The sequence below is a fragment of the Coffea arabica genome, chromosome 5e (genome assembly GCF_036785885.1).
Source record: "Coffea arabica cultivar ET-39 chromosome 5e, Coffea Arabica ET-39 HiFi, whole genome shotgun sequence".
NCBI lineage: Eukaryota > Viridiplantae > Streptophyta > Magnoliopsida > Gentianales > Rubiaceae > Coffea > Coffea arabica.
Genome location: NC_092318.1, coordinates 16,431,749 through 16,444,344, shown reverse-complemented (window position 1 = coordinate 16,444,344; position 12,596 = coordinate 16,431,749). Strand labels below are relative to the sequence as shown.

At 36.8% G+C, this 12,596-nt stretch overlaps 1 non-coding gene across 1 annotated transcript; it reads left to right on the top strand.

Moving 5' to 3' along the window:
• Positions 1 to 6,951: 6,951 nt before the first annotated feature.
• LOC113688710 (small nucleolar RNA R71) lies at positions 6,952 to 7,058 on the top strand. The gene has a single exon (XR_003448073.1). It is a non-coding gene; the product is annotated as a small nucleolar RNA R71 (small nucleolar RNA).
• The last annotated feature ends 5,538 nt before the right edge of the window (positions 7,059 to 12,596 follow it).

Genomic DNA, 12,596 nt, shown 5'->3' with positions numbered 1-12,596 from the left:
CCTCCAACATAAGTTCAATTTGTAGATGTTCAATTGTTATTTCTTCTTCATCTTGAGTCTCCACAGTCTCTTATAGTGCTTGCCTTTGTTGCCTCCTTAAAGTCCTTTCAATTTTGGGATCTAATGGAACAGTGACTCTTAAAACTCTTTGCATACACCACAAGAAATCACAATAAAAACATTTACCAAAACTCACTAAATTAATTTAAACTATTCTATCTACAAAATCTAAATATATTCACAATATAACACAATGTTTAGACTAATAAGGATTGTTTTAGTCCTAATATTTTCGTGGTTCTCCGGCAACGGTGCCAAAAACTTGACGAGATTTACACTGCACTCTAATTTTAAACCTAATTCTCTCGTTAACCGCAAGTGTATGAGTCGTGTATTGTAGTACAAAGGAAATAAGGCTGAATCCCACATGAACCACTTTTGAAGTACTAAGGCTTAATCACACTCTTTATTATCTAAACTACTCAATAATCAATCGAAATTAAGCAACAACAATTGTAGACACCAAATTTTTGGTGTAATTTCATTTTTAGTTTTTTATTTGTCGTGTTCGTTTTTTAGTTTTAGTTTCTAGTTTTATTTTTATTTTTAAGTTTTATCATAGAATTTCTTGGAAAAAGGGAAAGAGAAAAAGAAAAAGCATTCAAAAAAATATGATTTAGTCATTTGTAATTTAAATTCAATGCTTTCTTGAAAGTGAAAAAAAGAAAAAAGTGAAAAATGATGAAAAATGAAAAATGAAAGAAAAAGATTGAAAATGGCAATTTTGTTGTTTTAGTTTGTTTATTTTGATGTAAAATTGTTGTTTTTTTTTATTACTTAGTTTTTATTATCAATTTTGTTTTAATTAATTTCACAAAAAAAAAAAGATACGCTATTTGCAGCTGCGTATTGTCGCAGCTTGCAAGAGAGGACCTGGGCAGCTCCTTTAGCTGCAATTTAGAGGAAATGGCTGGGGGTTTTAGGGTTGAGTGCCTCATATAAATAGAATAGGAAAACAGCAGCCGAAAAGGGGGGAAAAGATGGAAACACAGCAAAAGAAAAGGAAAGGCGGAGGTGACGGCTGAGAAAGGGAGAAAGGGAGAGAGTGTTTATGCTTGGAAAGGAAGAGAGAGTTTCGATAGGGTTCAGGCTAAACAAAACAGAGGGGCACGGCTAAAAATTTAGAGGGAGTTTTATAGGAGGGAGTGACGGCTACAAATAGAAAGAGTGAGAGAAAACTGAAAGGAGGAGCTGGAGTTGCGGCTGCATCTGGAAAAGAGAAGTTATAGGAGGAAGACCGACGAAAGGAAGAAACTAGGAGGCTTGTTTTCCAGAAGTTCCATAGAAGATTGACGCCGGCTCATTTCTTTTGGCTTCAGCCTTGTCAAAAATCTTTATCAGGTAATCCATTGAACTAAAGGTTGCACCTTTGGTCCTCCTCTGTGTGCGTGGGTTTGGTTTGAGAATTCTTGGGATTCCAAAATACAAGATTCAATCTTGATTGTTGCCTTGGGTTGGACACTTGGTACTTGTTCGGACTTTTGGCATGAAACCCAGAAATTGTAGTCTAGACAACTAGAAATTCTGCTAGGAAGATGCATGAACCGACATCTCTTTTGCCGCCGATTTGTTGGGCTTGTTCCATAGCTTTATCATGTTTACTTTTGATGCTTCTTTTGTCATTGCCCCTGTCCTCTGTCTTGTGTAGTTGAAGCGTTAGTTTGGAGTAGAAATATATGATGCATGATGAGTTGCTTTCTTAGATGTTGTAACTTAATGTTTTTTCAAAAAAATGAAATGAAGTTTCTTGCTGCATTTTAGTAGTGGTTCTCGTTGGTTTGGCCTGGTTTCTCCCTAGTTTGATCAATGAATGAGGATTATGTGGGTTTGGGCTGATGAAATAGCAAGTTGTTAGAGTTTTATACAGACCCAATCACACGACAAGAGCTGCGTAGTTCACAGCAGAAATTCTGCTACATTTTATCAATTCGGCTAGACTGCATTGTCCTTCTTTTTTGCCGTTGTTTGTTTTGAACTACCAGGGCTATGTTTGTTCAGTTTAGGGAGTGTCCAGACTTGTGTTACTTTGCATGTATACCCATGAATTGGGTAAGGAAGACATGAAACTGTTAGCTGCAGAATTTGCAGCAAAGCAAAGATTGCTGCAACCTGTTTTGTTTTCTTTTCTTTTCCGCAAACACTCACAAGCTTTGGTCACCTTAATTTGAAGGTTTTGGTGTGAAAAGAGGCAGTGTTTAGTTTAGTGTTGAGTTTTGCATGGTTGGGCCCAAAAACAATTGAGCTATGGTCGAATGTTTGCTGAAAATGAAAAGTCAGAATTGCCGAATCCTTTGCCTAGAATTTTCCAGCCTTTGCATGATTTTTCTTCTATGTTTTGGTTTGTTTGAATGTTGAAATGGTTGTTATGATGCTTAGATTGGTTTTGGGTGTTTGGGTCTAAACATACTTGAGTTGGAATTGAATGCTTGCTGGCCACATAGACAATAGGTAGCTGGATCGTTTTGCATGAAAGTTTCCAAGAAATTTGCATCAGTTTTTGTTATGTTTTTGCTTATTTGCTGTCAAAGTTTCGGGCCTTGTGGTTTAGTTCCACACTATGATTTTGGTTAACATTTTCTGTTTTTGAACAAAGCTATCCTTTGGGTCTGAAATCTGCATTTGGAAATGAAAGTCACAACTAGTTTTGTTGCCAAAAGATTCCACCCTTTGCCAAAGCTTCCAAATTGCAGCAATCTTCTTCCATCTTGCATAAAGGTTTCATAAGTGTTTGTACAATTTCCTTCCATGTTTTGCTTGTTAGATGTGGAACTTGTTTGTTTTGTTGCTTAATCCAAAGTTTGGATAGATGAAAGGATTAGTCAAAGCTGCTTAGAATTTGTGTATGAGATGGAAATGCAGCCAGCGATTGTTTTAACTTCAAGATGATGTTCATTGCAGAAAATTTTGTTTCCTACGTATGCATGCATGCAAATACTTCTGAATTTAGCATTTTGACCCCCCAAGTCTCCCTTCATTTCACTATGACCCAATCAATTAAATAATTTCATCAATTTTGTCCTTGGTAATTTTAATTTGTGCAACTTCATTGCTTGTTTGCTTCAATTAACTACCATGCTTTGTCAATTGCACTTAAGTCACGACTTTAGGGGCTTTATGACCAAGTGAGCTTGTGTTTGCCTATTTTTCCAAATAAATTGGTACCTTGACCATTTCTTTTATTTTGGAGGATAAATAAATGATTTCACTCCATTTAGGACATCAACTCAAGAGAGGTATAACTTCTTTTATCTTTTTTGTCTCTCCTACGTGTTATATGAATATGCATGTCTACTTTGCTTTCCTTGCCTTTACTTAATTCCTTGCGTTTATTTCATTTACTTTTGCTTTTTATTTAAGTTATTCATTATGGGGTATGTGTACACCTCTTGGCTTGTAATAGATAGGGCCTGGCGAGCATTTTGTCCATTTTTCCCTTCCCCTTTTGTTTTAGTTAGCAAATGTAATAGGTTCATTGCTTGTTTTTGTTGCTACGTGTTTAATCGCTTTATTAGGCTCTTGCATCTAGTCGAGCATGCTAAATGTTACGTGCTACGTGTTTATGTGTATTTGGTATGTCTACTTGCTTTCCATAGTGTGGATGAATGGAATGGATGAATGTACGTCACCACACTAGTCCAACGCTAGTTGTGGCTTCTTTTATCGTTTCCACTAGTCTAATGCTAGTAGGAATTCATAGAAAGGGCTAGTCCAACGGTAGACCCAATAGGATTTTTCCTTTGTTTTTCATTAATGCATTATTTGCCTGTTCACTACATATCATGCATTTTTCCTTAGTTTTATCATTGGGCATGCTCCTCAATTCCCCTTTCCCTTCATTTTAGGCCTCTTGCATCTCATGCTAGTTATAGGGTCCATTTTGTTTGAGAGTCCCCTTAAATATGGGATATAGACGAGTGTGGCTTTTGCCAAGCCTTAGCATGCTTGTATTCCCTCTATCAAAGGGAAAATTAAGTCACAAAGTTAGGACTCCCCGTTCCCATCTTGATGCATTCCTATAGGATTCATGCATTTTTCATTCACGATCACATACACTTACTTTATATTCTCTCTCTTTTTCTGCATTCTCACTTCACACTACTTTTACACGTTTTCATTCAACTACTCACACTCTATACCATATCACTCGCACACATGCACTTTATGTTATTTCCACATCATCATTCTTTACTCACCTTACCTTGTAAGTACATTTGCACACCTCCACTTACATCCTATTATTTTTATCACTTTTCTCACTTCACACAAACTCACATTTTCACATGACATGCATTCCACTCATTTTTACGTCATTTAGGATTATGTGTGACCTCTCCAAAGGATCATTATTGGGCTTCACAATTAATGTGATTGGCACCACTCAACCTTTGAAGAGAAATTTCCCCTATGTCCCCCTAGGTCTAGGTTGCATTCATATAGTCATATCCAACATGCGATACATACCTTGGGTAGAAAAAATTAGGAAAGGTGGGGCTAAATCACGCAACTAGCCTTGGCTAGGTCGAAGGAGTGCCTTGGATTTTTATCCTTGCCTTCCCCTTCGTCAAATGTGACCCCCGTTCCCTCTTTTGGTTACGTAGACCCAAAAGTTCTCTAAAAGGGTTTATTTACTTTTCAAAAACAAAAATCATTTTTGGGTGACTTGGTACACTCTAACTCTATACCAAGTGGCGACTCCATTTTTGATACAAAAAACCCTTTTTGAACTTTATATGGCCAAACCGTCGCATTATTAAGTCCCATGGCCTTTATTTTCATTTTGCACACGTTCACACACACTCACACACCACACATCATCAAAAAAGTGGGGCGCGACAACAATGATAAGACAATTTAAAGGTTAACAAACAAATTTGGATTAACTCAAATAACACAAGTGTCCTAAGGATTAGAATCCACTAATCATGCTCAATCATGGAAGAAATAATCAAGTAATGCTACTTTTCTTGTCTTGCTAGGGATGAATTTCTCTAAGACAATCGGAACTCGCATTTGTCGATGAACCGGAATTAGCTAATACCTAAGTTTCCTTACTATAGTGGTGAAATCTCAAGCATCGACTCTATCAAGCACAAGAAATATCATACACATCCACCTAAGTGCACCACTACTTTCATGTGCCTACTCCTTAAGTTCTACTCATTCATTTTCTATCATTATCAACTATTTTCATAGATTAAAAATATCTGAAATGGCTTGCAAATGGTGATCAAGCATTCACAAGTGTTAAAGTATGAACAAGTCAACAAGCAAGTACAAGATATAGCAATAATCAGTTAGATCTAGCCATAATCAAAGTATAAATAGCTTCATCTACCCTTGAACAAGAAGATCTAGTTACACATAGTGTATTTCACAATAAAACTCATAACTTCTATGAAACCAAACATCTTTCCAGCAAATAAAGAGAAAAGGGAGGAAGAGTTGCTCATTCAGATGAAAAAATGAGATCTTCCAGTTTCATCAACTTCATAGCCATCCAAATATTTGATTACATCAAGTGTCCTTCAAGTTTCTCCAAGAAAATAAGAAAAGTAGACTAAAAACTAAAACTAGAGAGAAACCCTATTTTCTTTCTTCTAACTTCTTTTTTTTTCCCCTCTCTTTGATTCCCCCTTTTTACTTATACTCCTTGTTTCCTTTACATTTTCTTCCCAAAAAGCTTTTAATTGGAATCTCCAATATTTTTTCTTCAAGTGTACAAGATGCTTTGCTAGCTTTCCAACTGAAATTCATTGTGAAACAAGAGTCAAAAAGCGGGTGTGAAATATGCACAAGTTGTTCTACAAATTGCAAAAGAGTGAGGTAGATCCGAAGCCTAGAATCCTAGGGATAACAAGATAATTTGAGCTCGAATCTAAGGTTTCTTCAATTTTTTTGCTTGTTTTGCAAGCAAGATCTGAGGTCTCTCTTATAGGAATCCGAGCTCAGATCTCTCACCCTTAGATCTGTTCATCCAACTTCTTAGGCGAGGTCTCAAATCTGAGGGCAGTGAGATGGATCCGAATTCGGATCTTGCTCCCCTAATTATGCTTCAATTTTCTTCCTTTTTCGCATGACTTTCTCTTTTTGTTTCACTTTTGTGTTATCCTCCAAGAAGTACATTACATCTTCTTCAACTCCAACGAGTGTTTCATGCACCAATAACCTACAAACACCACGCATTTATGCATTAATCCACTTTTTTTGCACGTTTAGTTCACTAAGCAACATTTGAGGAAACTTTCACCAAAAAGGGCTTAAAAATGGCTACAAACCCTTAAAAACATGCCAAAAGCTTGCATGTAACCATATGAAACACGTGCGAAATATTCACTTACCAGGCATGTTTCTTAAGAGCAATTTTTCAAGTTGGGTGTGACTCAATTGATGCTTGTTTTGGTGGAACACCTAGTGGATTAATAGGCCTTTGTGAATTTGGTTGATCCCTCCATCCTAAATTGGGATGATTTTTTTAGTCGGGGTTGTAAGTATTGAAATAAGGGTTATATAGAGGTGAATTATTGTAGTTGTCAGCATATTGAACTTACACAATATTAAAACAATTAATATGATCATGATTTTCACCACAAATAAAACAACATACAACACTTACATTGGAATTTGCATCAATTGCCTTTTGTCTACTAAGCAGTTAACCACATTATTTAATTAAGCACTTAATATATTGAAGGTATATATGTCCATCTAGACTTCTAAAGTCACCTCTTTTCATTAATCCATTGGTAATTATTTGAAACCATTTCTTCTATCAACTTTTGTACATCCTCAGGTGACTTTCCCATAAGTGCTCCTTTAGCAGTGGAATCTATGGTGATCTTGGTTGGGAATGTAAGATCATTATAGAACGTTTGAACAATCAACCACTCCAGGAAGCCATGGTGTGGGCATCTCCTTTGAAGGTCTTTGAATCTTTCCCAAGTTTCATATAATGACTCTCCTTCATGTTGATTAAAACCTATAATATTCATATGAAGTTTAACCATTTTACTGAGTAAAAAAATATTTATTTAAGAATACTTTAGACAATTCACTCCATGTAGTAAAAGTATTGGGTGGATATGAATTTAACCATATTTTTGCCTTTTTACAAAGTGAAAATGGAAATAATTTAAGTTTAATTGCATCAACACTTACTCGATTTACTTTACTTATATCATAAAGGTTCATGAAATTGGCTAGATGAGTATTTGGATCATCCATTACATTGTCACTAAATTGGTTTTGTTGGACCATTTCAATGAGAGCAGGCTTGATGTCAAATTTGTTTGCATTTATGGCCAGCTTAATATGCTTGTTTGTGTTCCAGATTCATCTAGCAAGGCTAGTCTCTTAGAGTTCTTGGTTTTTGACCCTCTATTTGGTTTATTTCTGATTCACCTACACTCTCCACCTTTGTTTGCTCCTATTGGGCACATTTTCTTCCTCTTTAAACCGTGTTTGATATTGAAGATAAATATTATCTTAGTGAAAGAATATGTGTCCTACAAATATCAAAGTAAAACAAATTAATAAAGATAATGGATAATATATAAAATAGCAAATAAAAACAAGATAAATAATATATAGATTAATAATTCTTATTTTAACCATAATGTTGCGCCTAGTCCCTAATAATGTCACCAAAAATTGATCGCTAGTTAGGATTCAAAATTTTACCTAACTACAATATTCGCAATTATACGGGTCAACAAGTATAAGGTATTAGGATCGATCCACAGGAACTAAGGAAAGCATTAAGGGTATGTTTACTAACTTTATTATTTGGACAATTAATAAACCAAGTTAAAATGTACCACAATTTAAGCTAAAATTAAGAAAATAAGATTGCTCAAAAGTCAAGATATTTCCTAGGGTTAAGAATCCCTTGTTGTCCCAAGGATAGAAACTAATTAGGATGACCAAGCTATTGTTACCATGAATTACCAAGGAAATAACTCCCTAATGCATGCCTTGGCTTTCGCCAATGAACATGACATTGTTAGAAATTATTTTCGCCAATTCTTCAACTACTTGTGCCCTTCCTTAACTTACTTTCATAGAGAAAAGGCTAGACACAAGTTAAGTATGTTCAATGAAGTTATTGCATGAAAATCCACCCAACCTTATTCCCTACTTTCATGAGAATAAAGTTAGAGTCTAAGATCCAAGATCTACATGTAGGCAACTTTCATTGCTCATACAAATATCAAATCGTTCATAGTTGGTAGTCAAACAACTATAAAGAACTAACACAAGTTCTTAAACTAACTGTGACGACACCACCTCCCCCTAGGGCGTACCCCAGGGTTTAGCGGTCCGCCTGCCCAGCTCTCGCCAGGACTCACTTACTCACTTTAAATAAAATAGGTTACAACCTCAAGAGTAAAGGAAATAACAGTTCCCAAACTTAGAACGTACATGTGCATTCATTTCTATTCCAAACATTCATACAATCCCAATTATAAATAAAAGATATGAATCCCAGATGCATTCAACCCTAACTGAGCACTAGCGTGAGTACAATTGCAAAATTTTCATCCCAGTCTCACACCCTCGCTCGTATTCCCTGTAAGGAAAACAAATTTAACAGAATAGGGTGAGCTAAAGCTCAGTGAGGTTTCAAATAACAAGTTGACCATTATTTAAAAGTGCACGTATCAAGTAGCAAAGTTGCAACCATAATAAGTTCATAAAAGTGAGCAATAACACTTCAAGTAGCACATCTCAAAATGAGCGAGTGAAAAATTCTTTTTCTAAAAGAAACAATAACACTACGAATAACAATCAAAGTGTAAGGATACAGATGACTCTCAGGAGCCAAATTCCCAGTGTTTCACCAGAGTTTGATCTAGTATTAGTTGACACTCCGTCAACTTTCAAGTAAAGTAACCAATCTAGTAGTGCTTCGCTTCACACCAATCCGTCCACCATTCAACCCCCTTACCGGGCCCAAACACCAACTAAATACTGGTGGTAGTACTCGAGCATACCGATTAGTCGAGAAGATAACACTCCACTCAACAACACTAGATACCCATGGTTCGTTATCTAATCGACCAAGCCCTTGCCGGCTCAACTCGATTAACTAGCCAGTGGGGTTTGGGTTCCCAAGTAGTCACTATAGTCGATGACCAATCGACTTAGTCATAAGAAAAATACGGAGACGGGAATGAGAGGTACCTCCCACTCATATCGAGTGTGGTATATACTGCTGCTCAGCACTTGCAAGTCAAGCACAAGTACAAATACAAGTACAAGTCAATGCAAATCAAGTCACTTGTACAAGCATGAATGAGATATCAAGTATTTAGTTGAGTTAGGTCAAGTGCGATAAAGTACACACTTGCCCGACCAAACCAAGCAAATGTTATTCGATCACATTGGTAAATCAAATATCAAGTTCAATCATGTATTTGGAAGCACTCACCAAAGATTTAGTGCTTGTCAAAATCACGCTCAGGTATAACTCATTCGTTGGAGTCCAAATCTGCGATAAAACATCGTTTAAGAGCTTTGAAATTAACTAAGGTTCGAAACTTAGCGTTTTATTTAACGAAAATCAAGTAACTGAAACTCATTTGGGTAATATTCATATTACTTATCACACCCTAGAAAACTCATGCTCGCTCTTTTAGTTTTGGTAAGGAAGCGATTAAAACTTTGGAATTCTCATTTGGGTCAAAAAGACGAGGAAAACGTATTTCTATTGGTTGCTACTTTCATGTTTCCAAAGGTACGAGTTTCAGCCAAATCCTAGCTTATATACCTCTATGAAAGAAGACTTGAATACCCTAGACCCTCAAGTTCATTTCGACCTCAAATCTTCGCTCAATTCATGAGTAATCACGCCTAACCCTCGAGTGAAAATTTGGGTGGCATGCCCTTTGTATTTAGCTATTTTCCAGCCATTTATGGCTTCTTTATTTTCCTCAACTTAGTCCAAATTCAATACATAAGTAAAGCTTAACACAATAGCTCATCAACTAGGCTCAAAATCATCCAATTACAAGATAATATTAGCAATGCAACTATCAAAATCAAAGCTGGAAACTAGTATTAAAGAAGAATAACTAAGTAGCAGGTTTGACACCTTCTAGCATTTTAGTCACAACTGAAGCTACGCTTATCGGATTGGGGTATATTTTATGGAGTTTCAAAGCTAGAACAAAGGGCTACAACTTTCATGAAGACAAGTCAACCCAGTTCACAATTGATCCAGGTCGCATTTGCAGATTACAAAACCAGAATTTCATTGTCAGTCTGGTTGTCAGCACTGGATTCAAATGACACTGACTCAAGCTACAAAATTCCGATTGAGGCATTTTTAGATGCGTTGGAAAGCTAAGCATAGGGCTAAAAATTTTGTGTTTTGACAAAATACTGATTTTGTGACAGCCCCACCTCACCCTAAGGCAAACCAAAGGGTTCGGCGGACCGCCTGTCCAGCTCTCGCCAGGACTACGGAGTCGATTCACACAAACCCAACATAGTACGCGCGATAGGATCCAAAGAAAACGAAAAAAAATTGAAAACCATTTATATTTACATTGGAGTCTTGAACCAATAACATACAGTGCAATCCGTGGTATTCATACTACACAAAATACAATTATCGCTTCGTTTTTCAAAAGAGCAAGTACAAGTAGGGTTTCCAATCATTGAGGAGCTATACCAAATATCTAAACTAGCTCAACTCATGCTTCAAGGTCACAGTTCCAAAAAGTGGTTCCCTGTAAGGAAAACAAAGGTAACAGAAAGGGGTGAGCTTACGCTCAATGAGGTACCAAACATATAAGGGTAAAATCATGGCCTTTCACGTTGAATCAATCAGATACATATACCAGATATAAAGGAAAGCATTTAAACACCATGGTTCAAAGGAAAAGGATACGGGTGGCTCTTAGGAGCCAACTTTCCATTTGCAGTACTTGATCCGAACCCGTTGACTCTCCGTCAACATAAATAGAACTAACATATCCGTAGACCCCACTTTTCACCAATTTCTGTCCACCAAACATACCCCTACCGGACCCGAACTCCATACAGTACAAAAATGGTAATACTCGAGTATACTGGAATCAAGAGTCTCAATACCCAAAGATTCCCGGAACAGACTACTGTGGTTCGTTATCTAATCGACCAGACCCTTGCCGGCCCGACTTGAGTCACTAGCCACAGGTGTTGAGCTCAGAGGTCACAGAAAGGTCGTTGGATACCAGCTTCCAAACGATGTCCGAAAAGATTCAGATACAGTTAACAGATTATGCACAGTAAATAGGCATATGGACAGGCAAGAGAGCGAGTGTGATAAAGTACACCCTCATCTCAAACAGAATAAACAGATAGTACAGTCATTTAGATCACAGATTGCAAGTACAGAAATCAAGTTAAGCAACAAGTGAGGGGAGTGGTACACTCACCGGTTTCAGTACAGATATTTCAAAAGTTTTTGCCCAAATTAGAGCTTTAATCACCAAGAAACCCTAAAATAACCAAGGTGAAACAATTATGGTTCCCACTTTCACGAATCCAGTACACGAATGGCATAAATAAGACTCAATTATAAGTCGTGTGCCTGATCAAATTAGCTACCAGTGCAAAGAAATAACAATGTAATTTTGGAGTAAAAGGTAGCGGTTGGTATCAAAGACATGAACAACCCTAAAACCCTTCGCTCAAGTCACAAGTAAATCCAGCTAGCCTTCAAGTAAAATTTCGGGCAGCATATCCCTTGTGTTTACCTATTTTCCAGCCATTAATGGCTTCATTATTTTCCTCAAATCAGTCTCAACATCTCATACAAAATAATCTCATTTCCAAAATCCGTTCACTAGGCTTAAAGTCATATAAATACAAAAATCAAGCTAGAAACATTTCCGGAAATGAAATCTAAGTTACGAAACAAAAGGCAGATTCGCCGCTACTTAGCGTATCGGACCTAACCGAAACTATGCTCATTGAATTGAAGTGAAAGTTATACCGTTTCGAAGCAAAGACAGAGGGCTATAACTTTGATGAAGACTACTTAGTCCAGTTTCTAGTGAAACTAGGTCAAAAATTCAATATACTAAACCAGAACCGTAAAAACAGGTTAACAAACCGTATTCTGGTTAACGAACCGTAATTCAGGATACCTAAGTCCAAATCAAGTGATTCCAAAGCCATCCGAAAGCTAAGACACCTGGCTACATTTATTAAGAAGGCGTCAATAACCAAATCAGAAGTATTCCCAACCAAATTAACCAATTACAGAAGCAATTATCAAGTTCGGGTAGAAACAGGGTAGCAGGGGTATTTCAGTCTTTTCATAGGCTACGCAACTCTGATTGGCCTGAAAGTTTGTAGGCATCTCTCAAATATTATTATCTACAACTTTCATGTTTTAACCTAAGGCTAATTCGGCTTCTAACTATGATAAACAGTACCAGGCAGAAAGGGGGTAATCGAAACCCTAACTTCCGAAATTTTCGTTCAATGCGGAAATTTTCCGCAAATAACTACAATTGGCACACTAAGGCTTCATTCCAGATCATTTC